General features: G+C 33.7%; 1 long non-coding RNA gene, 1 other non-coding gene and 4 pseudogenes across 2 annotated transcripts; 3 read left to right on the forward strand and 3 right to left on the reverse strand.

Moving 5' to 3' along the window:
* Positions 1–820: 820 nt before the first annotated feature.
* LOC141694096 (U-box domain-containing protein 14-like) lies at positions 821–2,451 on the forward strand (annotated as a pseudogene).
* A 3,370-nt stretch (positions 2,452–5,821) lies between these two features.
* LOC141679707 (U6 spliceosomal RNA) lies at positions 5,822–5,924 on the reverse strand. Its single transcript, XR_012558165.1, has one exon. It is a non-coding gene; the product is annotated as a U6 spliceosomal RNA (small nuclear RNA).
* A 3,412-nt stretch (positions 5,925–9,336) lies between these two features.
* LOC141724712 (tyrosine decarboxylase 1-like) lies at positions 9,337–10,433 on the forward strand (annotated as a pseudogene).
* A 322-nt stretch (positions 10,434–10,755) lies between these two features.
* Positions 10,756–10,930, reverse strand: LOC141681153 (U1 spliceosomal RNA; annotated as a pseudogene).
* A 1,120-nt stretch (positions 10,931–12,050) lies between these two features.
* Positions 12,051–12,177, reverse strand: LOC141683703 (U5 spliceosomal RNA; annotated as a pseudogene).
* A 7,851-nt stretch (positions 12,178–20,028) lies between these two features.
* On the forward strand, positions 20,029–21,061 carry LOC141720348 (uncharacterized). Its single transcript, XR_012574248.1, has 2 exons — positions 20,029–20,543; positions 20,875–21,061. It is a non-coding gene; the product is annotated as an uncharacterized LOC141720348 (long non-coding RNA).
* Positions 21,062–22,539: the final 1,478 nt, after the last annotated feature.

Here is a 22,539-nt window from a genome sequence, read left to right on the forward strand (position 1 = left end):
CAGGACCTCATAATATAACTCATTAAAAGACTCATTATATCATCAGTTTTACAAATTATCTTATGAACGTACAGGACTTTAAGTAAATCCATGAATCTTCCTAATCTACCATACTATAAATACCTACGCAAACAGTATGTGTCCATAACAACATATTTTCTACTTCACATATACTAATATACCCCAGGTGGATGCAAGGCTGATAAATTCATATATACAGGAACTCAATATTTTTAGACCTGTCTCACCAACGATTGCATATTTATTTTATTCAGCTTAAACCTTGATTTCATATTACTTTCCTAACGTTTCTATATTGATTTTACAGAGTATGGCTGCACCTAGACATATCCTTTCTGCACAAGATTTCAACACGGCACCCTATTCATCTGAGAGCATACAGAACAGTCCTTCACCGGTGGTCACAAGATCAACTGGCCCAATGAAAAGAGCTGATAGGGATTGGTACCACAAACAAACAAATCACTATCATAGGTTGTCTAAAAAAATTGGCACCAGTACAGAGAAAAACAAGAAAAAAATATAACTCTGTACAACCAGTTCAAGAAGCAGCAGGCAACAAATACAACCTTAGAGAAAGAAATTGACCGTTACAAGGTTTAGGTGAAGATGCTCGATGACCAAACCAACAAGCTGAAGGTTACGGGCTTGCTGACACTGCGCAACCTCTTCCCTGAAAACCAACAAGAAATCCGAGAAGTCAAAATGTTGCTAGATAAATTGATTACCGATTTACAACTGCCAGCGCGCCGAAATGTTCTAAAAATTCGTTTAGCACGGCCTTCTAAACCGGCAGACAATGTTAACGGCAATGCTTAAAAAGACTGGTCGGACAATGGCCATGGAGGCCGATGATATCGATGTTGAATTTTCAGCTATGACTCCTCAAAACTTCCAAGAGAAACTAATAAACCCAGTGTCAATAGTGCTAGGAGTGGGCTTTTAATTTAAGATGTTTTAGAGTCAATATTAACACTGTTGTATCAGCTATCAAGGTGTAATTCAGTCGCTAAATACAACTTCCGTTTTTAAACTTATAATATAGCATAGAGACCTTAACTAAGTGAAAAGAAAAAAAAGGGACATGAAAATGATCATCATAAATTTACGTATAAAGCCTAACAATTATTCCAGACCCTGTCGAAACAACCCGTGTCTGGCCTGCTGTAAGAAATTTCAAACATTCCATTTGAGTCCCATAAATATATCTTATTGACCATGATGAGACCCGAACAACAAACTGCGCCTCCGATAGTTCTGACTACTGAGAAAGCCGCATCTGCATTTCTTTCTTTATTTACGTCTATTTTGTGATCTTACTCTTTTTTTGCCAAATGTTTTATTTTTGACATACTTGTAAAGCCTTAAATCTGAACACTGTATCAATGATTCTGAAATTATTGAGTTCACCTACTTTGAATGCGTTGACAACAAAAATGGACTAACAGACAGACACTGATGTGTATCAGAAGCTACTCGTTGTCCTCTTTCCCTGCAGATGGTTGATCCTGTTTTTGCATCGACGGGGCAGGTAAACCTTTTCCAACAATTAATATTCTGCAGTGACTACATTGTTTTGGAATTGCGAGAGGACTTTCATCGAGAAGTGGATAGAAGCAGGGCATCGCACTTGTCCAAAGACAACAATTTCTTACTAACTTCTCTCTTACACCCAAATATGTCTTGCGTAGCCTCATTGCTCAGTGGAAAGCGAGGTTGAACCACCCAAACAATGTCCTCGACCTTGTAAAACGACATCTACATGTGCACCTGTGCTGAACGGTCCAAGATATATACTCTTCTACAAAATCTAACATCTGCAAAACCTGAAGACCAGAGATTTGCTGCTGGTGAAATTCGCCTTCTTGCCAAGGGAAACACTCATAATCGCGTGGCAATTGCTGAAGCTGGTGCCATCCAGTTACTTGCAGGTTTTCTGACAACTCCAGATTGGCTGACCCAAGAACATGCAGTTACTGCACTGCTTAACCTTTCCATATGTGTGAACAACAAATGAAGCATTGTATCTTGTGGTGCAGTTCCTGGTATAAGGTATATGCTGAAGAAAGGAAGCATGATTGCAAAGGAAAATGCAGCTGCCACCTTGTTTAGCCTTTCGGTTGTGGACGAAAACAAAGTTACAATTGGTGGCTTTGGAGCAATTCCACCACTCGTGGCGCTACTTAACGAAGGTAACCAGAGGGGGCAAAGGATGCTGCTACAGCCCTTTTTAATTTGTGCATATACCAAGTCAACAAGGGAAAAGCTGTGAGAGCTGGAATCGTGATCACATTGATCATGGTACTTGAAGATCCCCATAATGGAATGTTGGTTGAATCACATTTTCACCTCTCCTTTCTTCCCCATTTGTTTCGCTTATTTCTTAAACTTCCCAGCCTCTGTATATCCTGCATAGTTCCTTTTTGTTAGCTTTAAAGTTGACATAATATAAGAAAAGAAAAACAAACAAAAGATATTTTAAGTGAATTCAATATTAAAATAAGATCAAACAAAATAGAATAGCCTAATATTAGATCTAACTTATTAATTGTCAAGAAAACATTCCATCTAAAATTTTAAAAATTAAGGTGTTAAACAACCCTTTACCAGGATTTTATATTAATATCTCTTCTATATATAATAGGAGCACAAGGGTATAATATTCATGAGATTAAAAAGTTTTATTGAAAAAACTAAATTACCCATATTTTTAATATTTATATAAAAATGTGGTTTGTGAGAATCGAACTCGAGTTATTTCATTCAAATATACAATTTCTTACCACTACATCATATTGTCACATGTGCTTTTTATCATACACATAATATATAAGTGTGCTAAATGAATATTTTATTTAACTTTAAAAATACTTACTTGAATGCCGCAAAAAAAGGATAGTTAATTGAATATTTGTACAGTTAATTTTAAAAAATTGAATTCGAGATATAAAATTAGGCATAGTACATAAATGGATTATTATCTTATTTACTAATCATTTTTTAGTTTGAAAATATATCTCATATATTTTTAACATATTTTTTATTATAAAAAGTAATTAAAATGCACATATATAATTTTTTGAAATATTGAAAATAGAATCGCTTATATAGAAATAATCTATATTGGTATTACATATTTAGATAAGTTCGGATTATAATGAGTCAATTCATTTTAGAACTTGGGTCATTGTTAAAATAATTCTCGAAATTTGACTACATGACCCGGCTGAAAAACATCGTCATATTCTACGTTTAGTAAATTTTAATTATAAGTTCGACGAGAATATCTTACCAATAATGTGAATTTTTTTTAATATCTTATGTTAATATAAATTAATGTGTTTGAGGTTTTTGATATAATCAAGTAATTACATAAATTTAATTTTTGAATAATTATAAATGCATGTTATTTAAGTAATCAATTATCTCACTAGATGTTAATAATGATATATATGTACATAAATCAGATATTTAGCATATAAATAATTGAAACCATCATAATTTACTGAGAGATGTAACATACAATAATTTACATGCTAACACACACATACATATAACTTAATCTTATTTCATTATCAAGTGTAAATAAAAAACTAACATTTTCTCATGCATACGTTGAATTTCAGAAATTAATATTTTTCATTAAAATTAACTTTAATATTAATAATAATGTAAATTTTACATTATAAAAAAAATGATTGCAAGTCATTCTGACTTCAATTATGCATTTTTTATCTTTTTAAATTGAGTAAGTTAATTGTAAGTTAGTAATGAACTCAGTAATAATATAAACCAGTCCATATAGTTTATTTAAATAAAATTCAAAATTTTTGGTCAACTTTGTGCTCAACATATATGTTAATTTTTAGTTTTTTATTTATAAATATACTAACGGCATTTTACAGATTAAGTTTAATTATTTCATTTTAAACGTACACTTACTCACCTGTTTATATTCATTCATTATATATAAATTAACGGGTAAGAAAAATATAATATAATAACAGTTGAAGGGATATTCACTCTTAAAAATGAAGAACCATTTGAAACTCCTATACAGGGGAACATGGAGCTTGTTGGAGAGACATTTTATCTCCATTTCTTTAAAATTTGACTCAAGAACCTATATAAGGATATAATTGGAGTTACTCTAAAACCACTATAATTGCATGATGCATAAAAAAATTCTAGAAAATGACCCGTGCCTCGCACGGGTTATTATGCTAGTTTTAACATTCCCCTCCTCCAGCAAAAAGTGGCCGATACATAAGATAAAGTTTACTGGAGTCAGGAGATTTGACATCATTGTGACGAATTAATTCTCCCAATATCCGATCCATTGATGCACCCATACTGGAGCTGCAAATGAACAGAGCCGTTCGTGAACAAAACGCGGGATCGACTCGTTTAAATGAACTCGGCTCGGCTCGTTTTCTTAAACGAGCCGATCACGAACAAAAAAACAAGCTCAAATAATTAAACGAGCCGAGGCGAGTTTTTGGTATGTTCGGCTCCGACTCGGCTCGTTTAGCTCGGACTCGACTCGGACTCGGTAACTCGGCTCGGATAAATTTTTTATATATAACATATAATAAATATTTACTAATCACTTCTATAAATATTTTAAATTTTTTAATTAAAAATTAATACTAATTTTAAAGTAAAATGATTAATTTAATAAAAATTTAATACATATTTTAACTTAAGCCTAAATTAAACTTAAGCCTAAATTTCTATGATTATATATAACTTTACTAGAACTTGATTACTTTAAATAATTTATAATTAAACTTAAACCTAAATTTCATCTCACACTTTTATTATAGGAGTATATAATAAAATCGACCGAAATTAAGATTTTGAATAAATTAAAATAGTGAGTTGCTAAAATAAATTATAACATTATAATATTTTAATAAAAAAATAAAATAATTTTTAATAATTATATTTTTCAACCACTTAAAGGGGCTTACTTTCTTTTTTTTATTTTATATGTCTTTTCTAATCTAAACCAATTTAACTGAAATATCAAAAATTACTGAATCTTTGATAATCGACATCAACAATTTAAAAGTAATGTACGATTTCTAAAGTTATGAATGTTTCAATAATTTAAAATAAAAATGATTTTGTTCTAAAACTCGACCTGTGAAATAAATTGATAAAATTACATGGATTAAGAAACAAGTGTAGACCGTGAGTGTGCGTATATAATTGTAAGATGAAATTAGTATTTGATCTCCATATAACTTATAAAATTATAAATTATACCTTAATTTAGGTTGATTAAAAAATATATGCGAGCTATTAGTGGACAACTCGACTCGGCTCGAGTTCGGCTCGGCTCGATTGTTCGTGAGCAAACTTGTGTTCGACTCGACTCGGCTCGGCTCGTTTATACACGAGCCGATCGTGAACATTTTTTTTCGGCTAGGTTTTTAAACTCCTATATTAAGAGTGATTGTATTTTATTTGTATTCATCGGTTTTATTGAATAAATTAAAAATAGTGGACTCTAATGGCCATTCAATCAGTAAGGAAATCTTGAAGTACTTTTTTTTTCTGGTTGGTTGTATCTTAGCTAATATTTTACAGTTAATCGATATTTTTCGTACGTATTGTGATTGTAATTTTTTTCTAATTTTATGTAATATTTTTAGAAAATAATATTCGGGGATCTTGGACCTCGTAGTAGGTTTCCTCCAGCCCTGATTTCATGGCTAGATTTTGAACATAAAGAGTTTTGTGGGGAGCTTGTTTCAAACAAAACTATGGTCCATCTCCTAGATTTGATTGGCAAAAAAATTTGGACCATTTCTCGATTTGTGCGTGTCATCCTTGCGCAGGGGCCATGCTAATCTTCTCTGTATCGTTCCAATTTTATCAGATGTCCCTGTAGGGAAAATGTGTACACTTAAACTATTATTATATAAAGAATAAGTCAACACTATTCTTGGCCAATGTGGGAGATTTTTAAAAGAAATCAAGTGTATGCCAACATGAAGGCTTTGAATCTATAATTGTGCTCGTGCAATGCTTGATGCATTAGGTGTTAAGGATAACAAAGCTGCGCGAGCATTGCGTTCCTACGGGGATTGTTATGGCTTAAAGTTTTAGCAGACTGTTCTTTAAATTCTAAGCTAGTCACTGGTTAGTTTCCTACTTATAATTTTTTCTTGTTTGATGTTGTGCTTAAACTTTTCGTTTTGTTGTGCTCGTCTTTTAGTACAATTCATTCATGACATCGTACCATTCATATAGATCAGTGATTGGTTGACGTAAAAGGAGCATTTATTAGGTTACTGCAATTGATTCAGGAGCGATAAAATTATCAAAAGTGACGGCATCATTTTTTTCCTTTATAGTGTTGAAAAGCAGTAGTAAACCAAGGACAGAAGTGCAATTTCTAGAATCAAATGGTCGCTCTATCGTACTGCCTGAAGTTAGTATGCACTTATGTTGCAGGACATTCACTGCAAGCTGAAGCTGAAACATTCTCAGGTATCCCATAAAAAATAAATGTTGGTATTATGCAACCTTTTTTATGATTCTCATTTCTTGTGGCCTATTTCTTGTTTCTTGCTCTTTCGTTTTCCTTATTGGGAAGACTAAAAATTAGCTAGTTTCTTAGATATTGTATTCATGCTAGAAGCCTTATCTTAAACTTTTTTTTATGTCCAGTTTTCTTAGACTAATGTATTGCTAATAAATAACTTAGGCATCTTGCCTTGTATGCACAACACTGAGTTCAGGATTTAAAGCAGAGAAACTGAGATCACACAACATAGAAGTGTGCGGTTCATTTCCCGTCAATAGTTTGAGATCGCCAAAACAGATGGCACAATTTTGAAGTGCCTGTTTAATTCCCTTTCTGGTGCATTCATGAGAGACAACCAACATAAACTCCAATCTTTTTAGACCACATTAACTGTGAGCTTAAGCAGAGAAACTGAGATCACACAACATAGAAGTGTGCGGTTCATTTCCCGTCAATAGTTTGAGATCGCCAAAACAGATGGCACAATTTTGAAGTGCCTGTTTAATTCCCTTTCTGGTGCATTCATGAGAGACAACCAATATAAGCTCCAATCTTTTTAGACCACATTAACTGTGAGCTTAAGCAGAGAAACTGAGATCACACAACATAGAAGTGTGCGGTTCATTTCCCGTCAATAGTTTGAGATCGCCAAAACAGATGGCACAATTTTGAAGTGCCCGTTTAATTCCCTTTCTGGTGCATTCTTGAGAGACAACCAACATAAGCTCCAACCTTTTTAGACCACATCAACTGTGAGCTTAAGTTGAGTACGTTGCTAAATCCAGTGAAAAGGCAGGGGAAGAAACATAACAATGATGATGCACATCAGGCTGAAAAAATGACAACACAGCATTTTAAAAAAAATAACAAAAGATGGCACAACATAGAAGTGTGCGGTTCATTTCCCGTCAATAGTTTGAGATCGCCAAAACAGATGGCACAATTTTGAAGTGCCTGTTTAATTCCCTTTCTGGTGCATTCATGAGAGACAACCAATATAAGCTCCAATCTTTTTAGACCACATTAACTGTGAGCTTAAGCAGAGAAACTGAGATCACACAACATAGAAGTGTGCGGTTCATTTCCCGTCAATAGTTTGAGATCGCCAAAACAGATGGCACAATTTTGAAGTGCCCGTTTAATTCCCTTTCTGGTGCATTCTTGAGAGACAACCAACATAAGCTCCAACCTTTTTAGACCACATCAACTGTGAGCTTAAGTTGAGTACGTTGCTAAATCCAGTGAAAAGGCAGGGGAAGAAACATAACAATGATGATGCACATCAGGCTGAAAAAATGACAACACAGCATTTTAAAAAAAATAACAAAAGATGGTTGTTGGGTTGAGTGGCTCATCAGGTGCCCACCAACAGGAGAGGGAAGTGATCGCTGCTCAGTGGAACCTGCCTAGCGCAGTGCCTTCGTACAACTCCATACTTGGAATGGGCATGCCTGTGAATTACTCAGCAGAGACCGACCTTCTGAACCATGCCAATCTTCAACCATCTTAAATCTCTCACATGAGTTACAGGCCCCCGCTACAAGGCTCAGATGTTGTAGGTGCTGAATCTCCTTTAATATAATGAAGCATCTATGCTTTTCTTGAAACTATGTGGGTCTTCTTGAGTTTCTTGCCTTTGAAATAACTTAGAATACATTCGTCTGTTATCGTAAATTATTAATACAATAATTTTAGAAAACGATAAAATTGAAAATGAGGTACACTTGATCTTCACAATCTTCACAAAATGCTAAGATATTCTAAACATGTAATGCGAAGTTAGTTCATATTCAGTGTTAATGGATCAGCTCCAAATGCATAGGATATTTAAGTCTGTCTGCATAAATTATGAGATGTTTGCATATTACGTTTTTATAATCTCTTTTTCAACGGTAAAAAGTTAAGACGGCAGAGTGCAGAATATTGAACCACATGAACTCCTCTATTTAAAAGGGTGAGATGTTTAGATAAAGAATCTTTTCTACTATCTCTACATGAACTGCTTAGAAATTTTCGTCACCACTTGAATGTGCAGACCTGGTTTTGTTCACCTCCATAATTGACGTTACTTTGGTCTTATTTAAAACATGTTTCATCCGTCCCTCCTAGAGGAAGACGGCTAAAAAAATATTGAAGTTAAAAAATATTGAAATAGTTTGTCTTATTATCTTATCTTTTTATTATGTAACTTGGTGATATATAAATCAAGGGTAGTAAGTTGAAAAATATCCAAGTAAGCAATTTACCAGAGAAATAGATAAGGCAAAATCTGTAAAGAATTTATCTGTTCTTGTTTTTCAACTTGTAAGCAGCTGTGTACATTTTGTAACACAGAGTTTTCTACTTAATATATATCTCTGGTGGAAAAGTTCAATCTACCAGAAAATTTTTAAATACTTGTATTTAAATGCTTTGTGTTTTGATTTCTACTTAACTTTCATTCCGTACTATTGCAAAATCAAACACAGTTGTTTATTTGTAGATGAACTGTTCTTGAATCTAAAAAGAAGTCAGAATTCCATTCAACCCCCCTTCTATAATTCTTGTTTAGATTGTTTGGGAATAACACTTACGCCACTCTTCTGCAACCATTCTGAACTGGCTATCTCAGTGTTGAATCTTCCACTTCCGTTCCTCGTGGTACGAAATAATTGACTATATTCTTCAGCTACTTAAAGGGTTAATAAAATGAAGTAAGGGTGAGCACAATAATGCTCAGCAAGTATCCACCGTAGAATACATTTGAGCCCGAAGAATTCCGAAGGCAAGGCCACATGATGATAGATTTTCTTGTTGAATACTAAAGTAAAGTTGAAAATTACCCAGTTAGAAGCCAGGTCTCGCCTGGTTATCTTAGTGAAATTTTACCAGAATATGCCCCATACAACCCCAAATCTCTTGAAACAATTCTTCAAGATGTTCAAACCAAAATACTCCCTGGAATCACACATTGGCAAAGTCCAAACTTCTTTGCTTATTTCCCTTGCCGGTTTTCTCGGTGATAGTACTGGTTTTAATGTTGTTGGCTTTAATTGGATGGCTTCATCAGCTACTACGGAGCTCGAAAATGTTGTTCCCGATTGGTTTGGGAAAATGCTTCAACTTCCCCCATCCTTTCTTTTCTCTGGTGGTGGAGGCGGTGTTGTGCAAGGGACTACATGCGAGGCCATACTGTGTACACTTGTGGCAGCAAGAGACAAAAACGTGAGGAAGTATGTCATGGATAATATTGGCAAGTTACTAGTTGTTTATTTTTCTGACCTAACTCATTCTGCCATGCAAAAGGCTGCCAAAATTGCTGGGATCGATCCCAAGAATTTTTATACAATCGAAACTAGCAAAACCTCAAATTTCCAGCTCTGTCCTAAGCGACTGGAATCGGCTATTTTGAATAATTTGCAAAATGGATTCATTCCATTGTACTTGTGTGCCACTGTTGGGACAACATCATCAACCGCAGTTGATCCATTGGCATCCCTTACAGAGGTGGCTAACAAATATGAATTATGGGTTCATGTTGATGCTGCATTTGCTGGAAGTGCTTGTATTTGCCCCGAGTTTCGACAGTATCTTGATGTTGTGGAAAATGCAGATTCTTTTAGCTTGAATGCACATTAACTGGTTTTTGACAACATTGGATTGTTGTTGTCTCTGGGTGAAGAATCCGAGTGCTCTTATAAAATCTCTTTCCACATATCCCGAGTACTTGAGGAATGATGCTAGTGAAACAAACAAGGTGGTGGATTATAAAGACTGGCAAATAATGTTAAGCAAGCGATTTCGAGCACTGAAATTATGGTTTGTATTGAGAAGCTATGGAGTAGGTCAGCTGAGGGAGTTACTATATTTAGCCCATTTTTGGCTAAATAATTGACTATATTCTTCACTTGTGATTAGAGGGAGACAACGGGGACAAACTGTGATAGCAGTAGCGCCTCTGCCACATTGCTAACAACCTTCAATGACCTCGTCCACTTTTAGTTGATATAGCATTGTGTATTTAAGATGAACTATAATACATTAATCCATCCAATGACCTCATCCACTTTTTTTTAATATATATTTGACGAAACCTTGTATTCGGTTATTTCATGCATTCTAGTCAGGCATGATAGATAAATGAATCAAAGGAAGGAGTTTGAAGACCACAAAACCAGGATAACATTTAACGCAACACAAACTTTAAAACTATATTGGCGGGGGCTGCGCGAACGCAAGCCACCCCTAACACAAATTATGATTAGACTCCACCACTTGGGTAGATCTTATACGAGCACCCCTCCTAAGTGCAATGGAGGTCACTAATCTAGGCTAGGGCTGTCAAAAAAATTCGAAAAATCCGATATTCGTCCGAAAAATCCGCATTCGTATCCGAAATAAAGCGGATATTATCTGTATCCGACACAAAGCAGATATTATCTGTATTCGAATCCGACGATTGCGGATAAGGATACGGATATAGGCATATTCGTATCCGATAATATCCGAATCCGAATAAATATATTTTATAATTAAATATTTAAATAATTTGAAAATATATTATATTAAATTTATAGTGTATTTATGTATACACACACATACACACACATATATATATTAAATATTATGTTTATACAAATTTTATAGACATATAAAAAAATCATTTGAGTTCAACAATTTAAAGAATACGTTTATATTGAAAAGAAAAATAAAATTAATTTTTAAAAATTTAAAATATAATTAAATCACTTTATCACTTATTTTAATTTTTAAAAATGAATTTTTATTTTTACCTATATTTTTTTTATTTTTTTCCAATTTTTTTATTTTTTAATATAAAATAAAAAAAACTGATTGAAAATCAGATTCGGATCCGGATATTATCCGTATCCGGATAGTATCCGTCGGATCCGGATTCAGATATTATTCTTTAAATATTTTCGAATTCGGATACAGATTCAGATCCGGATATAGGCAGATCCGTATCCGAATTATCCGTTTGACAGCCCTAATATAGGCCATGAGCCTTCCTGATCGCTCATTGACCCCATCCAGGTAAGTATGTTACAAGGTTGGAAGTATGTCCATACTTATATCCAGGTGGTAGTGTTTGCTTTAGTATGTTATCGATGTGGGAATGTTGTGATCACTACTAAGAACACAAAAGCTATTAAGGTCTTTACGATAATCCTAGTGAGATCCGCTTCTCCTCTAGTTATTAATATGTCACAAAAAAAATGTACTTACAAATGAGTAATACTCGGTAAAATTGAGCCTATGGTTCCATTCTTGTTGTTGCTGGAGGTACACATCCCCCTTCTCGGTGTGGAGCGATGTGTTACTGATAAAATATTTTAAAAAATAATTAATATTAACAAGGTTGACCCATTTGATATTTTAGTGTCTACAAACACCAATTCTTTCTTACAATTTCTACAAGCCTGGGGCAAATTTATAATGAACTACTCATTATCTAATTCAATTTTTATAATTTTGATCTTAAATTGTAGGGAGCCAACAAAAAGAAAGGCCCCTCCAAAAATAGGCATATGCCACTATAAGTGACGAGCACACGGTATTCTTTAATAAAAGGCGAAAGAATAGTTTGCTTTATTTTAGAGGTGTGCTAGACAATGTTTCAAAATATTTTTGATGTGGGTTACCATACGAACACTTGCACTTCGCAGTATATTGTCTTTTGGTGCTATTTAAATATAAAAAGGAATAGTTTAGTAAAAGTCGAAAGAATAGTTTGCTATGTGCTCATCACATGGATGTGCTTAATTAGAAGGAATCCGGTCAGCTCTTTGATATGTGATGTTGACGACTTCTCAAGTACCGCGCAACAATAGTCAATAGCTAATTTACTCGGCTATTATAAAGAAATTGGGGCCAGGAAACCTATAACCTCTATTTTATAAAAAGATGAAATGCATTACACTGTAGTTTAGTAACGTATTCAGCTTGTTTATTTTTGTGCCGACAGGCTATGGTTGATGTCTCCCCGAGAGGTTGAATGCACATGGAGAAATGATCAGGCATGCTTCGAATTATGCTTGCTGTTTTGACCATCTTGGTTAAATGTTCTAGTGATTTTAAATGTTGTAATGCAGTCCATTTATGGTTCTCCAATAAACTATTCTATATTTGTCGTATTTAGGTGCGGTTTGAGCTCATTTTCTTTGCTCTAAATCCTGACTTAGCGTTGTGGCTCCTTGGAAGGAATGGGGCATACGAGGCAGAGGAGATGCTGTAGAATATGCTTAGAAACGTAATGTGCCCATCCCAGTAAAGAAAAATCCATTTATCGCAGAGACGGGAACCTGTGGCCTCAGTCCTGAGGTAATTCTGACAGTTGTATTATGCCTCATTTAGTTTTGGGATGATGAAACCTTTAATGAGTGCTAGATGTAGTGAAGAAATGAAACAATTATTCTTCAAATGACTGATAAATGAGCAATATACATTTGTTAAACGGTCATTAACGACAAGTCATGTTAGAACTCCCACACATGAACCGTGTTGGGGCTGAGTTAGAAATCTGCTCAACTTTTATTGTTAGAGGAGCCGTTCCTCATATTGGTATGGTGACAAGGGAATTTAAAGATACAATGTACTTGTCAATCTGTTGCAGGGTTGTTGTTACTTAGCATATAGTTATTTCAATCTCTTATAATTCTTTTTATCATGTTCAGAAACTTCCTTTGGATGTTTAATATCTTTCTTAGAACAGATACACATTTATAAGGTAGTCATATTTGTCAAAAAGGTAACATAATGTAACTTTGTAAACTTGCAGAGTTGTAGGAGCATTCATATTGTCTGATGAATAGATTCACGTTGGCATAGCACATAACAGGACTTCCAATTGAACTCATCGTCTAACTAAGAACGTACATGTTGATTGTCCTGATATCTTGCGAGATAATCCATGTCTTTGGTACCAAAGAAGGTCATGCCAATTTATCATATCTCCTTTATTGATTTTTTTTTCTTCCTCTCAGGTGGATCAACCTCCCCTGCATCTGATTCATCTGACTCTGAAGATAGTCTCAACATAAAACTGCAAGTCGAGAGACAGGAACCTACAAGTTAGATTCAAGGTTTAAGTTAAGAACATAAAGTAGTCGTAGAATTATGTACTTTGTGACTTACGTTTGGATTCTTTGTTTTGAATCATATATAAAACATGCGCCAATGATGTTGATACAACTTACCTCATATACAAAGCAGTTTAGCTATCCTAGATACAAAGCAGTTGACTTGCATAAATATAAATTACAGTCGCATGCTTCACTAAGAAACCGATAACAGTAAAGTTATTATTGCATACTTCATTAATAAACCAATAACAGTTAAAAATCATTCTTTGATACCTGCAAACACTTTGCGGAGACATTTGAACAACTTCTTCGAGATAATGTGCTTGAGCCAATCAGCCTTGATTCCTTTTGCAACTTGTCTGAGGTCTGAGCTCTATAAAGGTAAGCATTTTTTCTTCAAAAATTTTGACTCATCCCAGTAGTTCTTCTGATCATATGTGTAGCAGACCATAAATTGTGAAAAAGGAAAAAAACTTGGCAGGTTGAAAATTTCTGAGCAACAGCAAGGAAAAAAAGGTTAAGATCTGTCAGACAACTGCAAGACCACCCCAGCCAGGAAACCCGGCTGAGAATGATCCTCTACTTCTCTCCATGGTGCAGTGAAGAAACATACTGCCGGTCAGAACAAGAAGACAACCTCAGCTCCGATTGTGGATGCGAGGAAGCTGGACGTGGCAGCAGAACCAGTGGCGCTGGAGAGAGTGGCGACGGAGGTGAGACAGTCAATTCAGAAGACGAGGATCGGGAAGAAGATGAGTCAGGCCGAGTCGGCCAAATAAATCAATGAGAGGACTCAGATTGTTCAGAAATATGAGAAGACCACAGAGCGCTGTTAATCACGCTCTAGTCTTGCAATACAACCAAGTGCAAGAATTGAATTATTAGAGGTGATTGTTCAGATTGTATGCATTCTTTATATACGCTGATTCATATAATCGTCTCGCTTAACATCATACCACTATCACTTCTAACCATACAGTTTCATAATAACCCGCACGGTCTACAATTTTTTTTATGAATCATGCAATTATAATGTTTTTAGATTAATTCCAACAATATCTATACTCTTGAGTCAAATTTTGAAGAAATTGAGATAAAATTTCTCTTCAACAAGCTTCATATCCCCCTCTGAGTTTCGAATGCTTCCTAACTTTTAGGAGTGAATATCCCCTCAACTATTATTATATTATATTTTTCGTACACGTTATTTTATATTTAATGAATGAAAACAGAGTAATAAGTGTACGTTTAAAATGAAACGATTAAACTTAATCTATGGAATGTCGTTAGTATGTTTACAAATAAAAAGCTAAAAATTAACATACATGTTGAATATAGAGTTGACCAAAATCTTAAATTTTATTTAAATAAACTATATGTATTGCTCTATATTATTACTGAGTTTACTACTAACTTACAATTAACTTACTCAATTTAAAAATATAAAAAATGCATAACTGAAGTGAGAATAACTTGCAATCATAATATAACATAATGTAAAATTTATATTATTGTTAATATTAAAGTTGATTTTAATGAAAAATATTAGTTTTTGAAATTCAACGTATGTATGTATGGGAAAATGTTAGTTTTTTATTTACACTGCTATTAAGAAAGTAAGATTAAGTTATATCTATATGTGTGTGTAGCATATAAATTATTGTATGTTATATCTCTTAGTAAATTATGATGTTTTCAATTATTTATATACTAAATATCTGATTTGTGTACATGTATAATCATTATTAACATCTACTGAGACAATTGATTACTTAAATAACATGCACTTATAATTATTCAAAAATTAAAATTATGTAATAAATATATTGCTATAATTTATATATGGTATTCACATTATCACTGACAAACAATCCATATCTATTTTTTAAGCAACCGGGTATCAATCATGGTTGTAACATAAAAATGAATTATATATTTTTTAGACTTATTATTGATATTCATGATTTTTTTCAAGAATTCGAAACAAAAATTATAATTATATAGTTATTTAAACCGTTTTTAAGTTTCTTTCATTACGACTCTAATATTTCTTCATATAATAATTTGATAACATCTACTAACTTACAATTAACTTACTCAATTTAAAAAAATAAAAAATGAATAACTGAATTCAGAATTACTTGCAATCATAATATAAAATAATATAAAATTTACACTACTGTTAATATAAAAGTTGATTTAATGAAAAATGGTAGTTTTTGAAATTTAACGTATGTATGTTTGGAAAAATGTTAGTTTTTTTACACTACACTTAACAAAATAAGATTAAGTTATATGTGTCAATGTTAGCATGTGAATTATCGTATTTTACATTTCTTAGGAAATTACGACGGTTTCAATTATTTATATGCTAAATATCTGATTTATGTACATGTATAATCATTATTAATATCTAGTGAGGCAATTGATTACTTAAATAACATGTATTTATAATTATTCAAAAATTAAAATTATATAATAAATAAATTACAATAATTTATATATGGTATTCACATTATCACTGACAAACAATCCATATCTGTTTTTTACGCGACCGAGTATCAATCATGTGACATAAAAATAAATTATATATTGTAAGATTTATTATTGATGTTCATGATTTTTTTCAAGAATTTGAAGAAAAATTGTAATTATATTGTTATTTAAACTATTTTTAAGTTTCTTTCATTAGAACTCTAATAATTACTTAACTAACATGTATTTATAATTATTCAAAAATTAAAATTATGTAATAAATAAATTGCTATAATTTATATATGATATTCACATTATCACTGACAAACAATCCATATCTATTTTTTACGCAACCAGGTATCAATCATGGTTGTAATATAAAAATGAATTATATATTTTTAAGACTTATTATTGATATTCATGATTTTTTTTCAAGAAATCGAAAGAAAAATTGTAATTATATCGTTATTTAAATCATTTTTAAGTTTCTTTCATTACGACTCTAATATTTCTTGAAATTTTAATTGATATATTTATTGTAATAAATAATATATTCGAAATAAAATTATTATTTTATGGATAATACACCACAAGTTATTGACTTTAAATTAGAAAGGCACACGGTACATATAATATTCAATAATATTTATTTTCTATTAAATTATGGATTATACTTCAACTTTTGTTTAAATTTTTTTGTAATTTTGACTCATAAAAATATTTAGTCCTGAATCACACGGAACAAAAAAAAATCCGTTAATAAAACATGTTATAATTGGCGAGGTTGCTTGTGCTTGCCTGTTCTCAAATTTTTTTTTCTGCTCGTGACTTTTAGCTGCAGAAATTATGGCCGAGGAAGCTGCACCTGCGGGTGAACATACCACGTCTAACCTAATACATATATGCACACCCTCTTGTTTCATATACAGATACTGCATTTGAGCTATATCCACGGCCACGCCCAACCAAACCACAACATTTTAGCCGTAGGCTAAAATTTTTATTGGGCAGAATAAGCCCGGCTCATAAGTATTAATTTCTAAAATGGTTAGCTTTTTGTTTTCAAAAAAAACATTGCCATAGGTTTAAAAAGGTAGGGAGTTTTAGAAAATTATATTATAATGCTTTGAATATTTCAAATTAACAATATAAAAAAATATATATCAATTTAATTCATCTACAAATAATGTTTATTGCTAATATTAAACATAAATGTTTAAGAATTTTATACAATGAATAAATAGGATAATATTTATAAAAATTAAATACCTGGGCATTATTTACCCTATAATCATACGTCGGATTAGAAAGCTCAGCAAACAGAATTATAAAATCCTACATTGCAGTACAAAAAAATTTAAAGGAGGGTAAATAGCGAAGAAACGGCAGAGAGAAGAGTAACCCCTCGTTTATACACCAGCATCTAATTAGGCTCAGGCTCAAAGGGCCATTCACTTTATGTTAACATATAAGTCTTGCCTGGTTATCAAACAATCTTATATCTATACTCTCTAAGCCCCTGTTTGGTTGGAAGAAAATAGAGGGGAGGGGAGGGGAGGGTTTATACAATAAAAAATGTGTTTGGTTCATATTTTTAGAGGGGAGGGGAGGGGAATGAAGGGGCCTAAAATCCCTTATGTGTCTTATTTTGTTTCCTCCCAATTTGGGGTTTTTTGGAGGGGAGAAATTTTATCGACAAAAATAACCTTACACCTTCTTAACCCTTACATATATGCTAAATGACTTATATGTTCCCCTCCTGTACCAAACATAAAAATGAGTTAATTCCCCTCCCCTCCCTTCCTTCAACCAAATAGAATTAATATTATATCTTTTCCCTCCTCTCCCCTCCCCTCCCCTCTATTAAAATTCCTCCCCTTCCCTCCCCTCCGTTGAACCAAACACAGCGTAAATTCACAGAGTAAATCATGCCTAAGAGCACTATGATAGATGTTTTATCGTCCAACAAAGAAGGGCAGACCGTGTTGGCCGCATCTGGGAAGTCATTAACAAGAAAACAAACACGCGGCTACACACAAACATCATTCTTCTAGACAAAGAGTTACGGCTGACTTATATATGTTTGATTACCTTATGTCTCACACAAGCCACACCACATGACTTCATGGCACCTTAACATTTACTCTTAAATGCTCTCTGCATATTTTACAATTATATCATACATCTCATTACACCATTATAACCTTTTGCAGGAAAATCATATTCTCGCGATAGTTCGCAACAATCAAAAGCATGTATACCTACCGCTACTTAAGGAATAAAGTGTTTGCAGAATATCACACTTCAAAGTAGTACCAGGACCAACGCTATATAGGAGTGTCGATAGAGATCTTGCCATCAATTTCTTCCACAAGACTAAGATCCAGGAAATACCAGATACTGGTGTAATTCAGGTCTACAAATTTGAGCTCCAACCGTTTGACAACATAAAGCGCTTGGTTGGGCAACATAAATGTCTCATAGATAAAAGGTTAAACGCTTGGTATACCCAATTTATATATAAACCTTATTTCATACCTAATCATTTGCCTAATCAAATATATTCGGAATGGTGATTATCTATGGGCAAATGGAAAAGAGATCAAATGGGGCTGAAAAATTGGATGTTACCATGATTAATGAAAAGTAAGTCACATCCAACCTCCGTAATAAGTCCTAGAGACTTAAGTATTTCAGAGGCCAGTGCTTATCTACATTTTAGAAACAAATATGTTTAATGTTTCTTGCCAAAATTTTCATTTGCAGACAACTTATGCTTAGAGATTTAAACTATTATTAGGAAAACCCCTTTGGCCATAAGTTTTACTAGCACCGCTTATGAAAAATTAAGAGGCCAGATAGTCCCAGCTACATGTCCGTGTGTATTAAGTTTGGGTAACTTTTCAAATATATGCCATGAGTTCGTTTAAATAATCAACTATGACACACTTGCTATTGGATGAAAATGGACCCGAGAGCTTGCACATTGTGTTCTTAAAGCAAGATAAACAAGTTTGTTGCTTAAAAAGCCAGCTTAACTGTATTAAAAAACAGACTGTGTTCGATATCATTCGTGTCTTTCGCTATATGAATGTTATTTACTCGGAACAAGACATCACATTGGGATGTTTAACAACTGCCCTTTCTTAATTTACAAAGAAAGCCAAAATTATACTTCAGATTAGGCCAAGGGAAATTAGTAACTTGTCATCTTTGTTGAAGAATATTGTTGGTTTTTTTGGTTCTATGATCTCAGCCGTCCCTTCCTACATCATAGCCACCTTCCCCATCGCTGGGCTCATATATGGTCTATCCTGTAGGCGCCACATTACCGTCTTCACCACCCGGTTCTCCGTATCAAAGTGTGCCCGACTATCATATGTGTGTTTGATCTCAATGTCCAAAATATCCACCACGTTCTTTTCCTTGAACCCTTATCGAATGCCCACATAGGAAAATACCAGTCTTCCCTGTCCTCCCGAGATCCTTGTATCTCTCTATTCCTCTCTCCACAAACAATTTCCAACAGGACCATCCGTACAATATAAACACCAGCTTTTCAGTTGATTGTGTATGATTTGGCCCATTCAGGTGCCATGTACCCAGGAGTCCCTTGAATTACGAACATGACACACTATGACATGATTTTTTGTATTGTAGGCATGAAAATATTATTGTCACCCTTTGGGAAGAACGGGCGATCCAATTTCATACCTCGCTCACGGAGATCAAAGATTCTGCGATGTTTGTTGTCATTACTAGACTACTGGCAAAAAAAATTTCTGCTATGCAACATTACAATATAATCCTATATTTCTTTACTTTTACTACAGTGCACTGCACTGTTTGTGCACCACCTAGCATATGTTGCCAGCTAAAAGCTTTTTCAAAAGGTTCAATAACCCACAAATAGCATTTCCCCTTCAATTTGTATGCAGATAATGCTTCACTGTCCAGCACTGATGCAACAAAGACTTACTTTAATATTAATTACCCACCTCTACTTGAGTTAAGGGATAAAGTTGCAACAAACGCCGGGAAAGACATCGACTCGCTTTCCCCCAACAATCAAGCAGTTTGTAACCATGGATGACAAAACTGTGCTAGAACTACCTATTCAATCTATCTTGGATCTCCAAATCCCCCGAGCAACGATGTAACAAAACCATGCCAAAGACCTCTCTACATTCACAGACCAATTTTTGCCACTCATAAAACACACTAAATGGGAGAACAACACACGTATCACTCATATACTACTGTTTCTTGTGCAGCTTATACGTTGCCTCTTCCAGGGGAAAATTACCGGTGTGCTAAATGGGAATGGGTGGTACTATAACTGCTGCTCCATATGTGCTCGGGCAGTGCGCGGAAGATACTTATCGCTGTAATAGCTGCACTGAAGATGCAACTCCCGTCACACAACGGTAACTGCTCCTCATACACAACACACATCTCATTTTATATAAATGACAGTCCTAACTAGCCATTTCTTTCAAGCTCCACTATTCAAAACAATTTTACACAACAGGCAACATGGAACCAGCTAAAAGCTAAAAAAAAAATACCGACTCTTAAACCAAGACTTAACAATATTACAAATATTGCAAAGCTTTTATGCTCTTAATCCAAAGATTGCGTTCTCGCCCATCTATATAAACATTGTGATATAATGCAAACTTACTCCTTTCAAGCGTGAATTTAAACATATATTCAACTGAGTACCTTCAACATACTTATCGAAATGTTCGTTCTTAGGTATATCTGTTAATACTGCTACTACTGTCCAGCTCAACAGCTCATGTGCTTAATCCTGTTCTCTCTCCTTATCAGCATAGTTAGTTATATATTTGTTATCTCAAATTGTATAAAGTATTCTTTCTTTTTGGGTGTAAGGTTAGAGACATTATATTGTTACACAAATATAGATCCATCCGTTCTCTCTTATCTTCTACAATCAATATATACAAATTAGTGTTTCATTGTTAATTAATAATGAAGGTCTATAGCTGTTCATAGCAGATTATACTATTTGTAACATGGTATCAGAGCTTTATGCTTATTTTTCGATCTTCTTCTGGTGATTTCGTTTTCATTTCGTTGTAATATTCCTCAGTTCCGTACATACACACATCAAACAATTCCAGTTGTGTGTATTGCTTGTTCATCTATTCATTCGATTTGTTGTAATTGATCTGAATTACTAATTCAATCGAATGACAACATTAGTTTCTTACTCTTCCGCTACTATCAGTCCAACATCATCTCAATCAACTGCAAGTATGGATGTGAATCATCCGTACTATCTCCATCCATCTGATAATCTAGGAATGCAGTTTGTAACTGTCATTCTCACTGAGAACAATTATAATCAATGACGTCGTTCTATGGAGATTGCTTTGTCATCAAAATTGAAGTTAGGTTTTGTTGATGGATCATGTTCTTCACCGCCTGCTTCATCAGCCTCAGCATCAACACTCCTAATGTACTGAACACGCTGCAATAAGATGGTAACATCTTGGTTACTTAACTCACTCTCCGTTGATATTCGTAATAGTGTAGTATATCTGAAAACTGCACATGATATCTGGTTAGATCTGGAGACTCGATATGCTCAAAGTAATGTTCCAAAACTATTTTAACTTAGATCTGAAATTTTTCACTTAACTCAAGGAACTTTATCAATTGCAAGTTATTTTGCAAAGTTTAGAGCTGTAAATGATGAATTAGATTGTTTACGAACTATACCTAGATGTAATTGCACTAAGTGTACTTGTGCAATCAACTCGCAACTTGATCTATATGAATAAGATGTGAAGCTATCTCAGTTTTTAATGGGATTGAGTGAACAGTTCACTGACATTCGAGATCAAATTTTGTTGATGAAGCCTTTGCCGTCATTAAGTCAATGCTGTTAAAAGAGGAAAATCAGCGTTCTATTAGTGTTTTTCTTGTGTCTGAGTCTATTGCTATGTCAGTAAAAAGTGTTGGTTCTAGGTATCAGGCTGGTAAAGCTACTAAAGGTGGAAAGAATGTTAAAAATAACCATTTTTTGTGTAAATGGCTGAAAATACCCATTCTGGAAGTGAATGACTGAAAATACCGTTTTGGATACGCATTTGTCATTTGGGTATTCTGTTTTGCACTAGATACGCATTTGTCAAATGGGTATCTAATTTATTTTTTTTATTTTTTTTTAAGATACACATTTGACAAATGCGTATCCCAATGGTAATACCCAAATTACAAATGCGTATCTTTAGTATTTTTCTTAAATACTCAATTCTCAAATGCGTATTACACTTACCCAATTACAAAATGCGTAACCAAAACGTTATTTTCAGCCATGTGTTTTGAAAATAGGTATTTTCAACCATTTCACCAAAAAAATGGGTATTTTTAAATATCGCCCACTAAAGGTAC

This window comes from Apium graveolens, chromosome 1 (assembly GCF_009905375.1).
Source record: "Apium graveolens cultivar Ventura chromosome 1, ASM990537v1, whole genome shotgun sequence".
Classification (NCBI taxonomy): Eukaryota; Viridiplantae; Streptophyta; class Magnoliopsida; order Apiales; family Apiaceae; genus Apium; species Apium graveolens.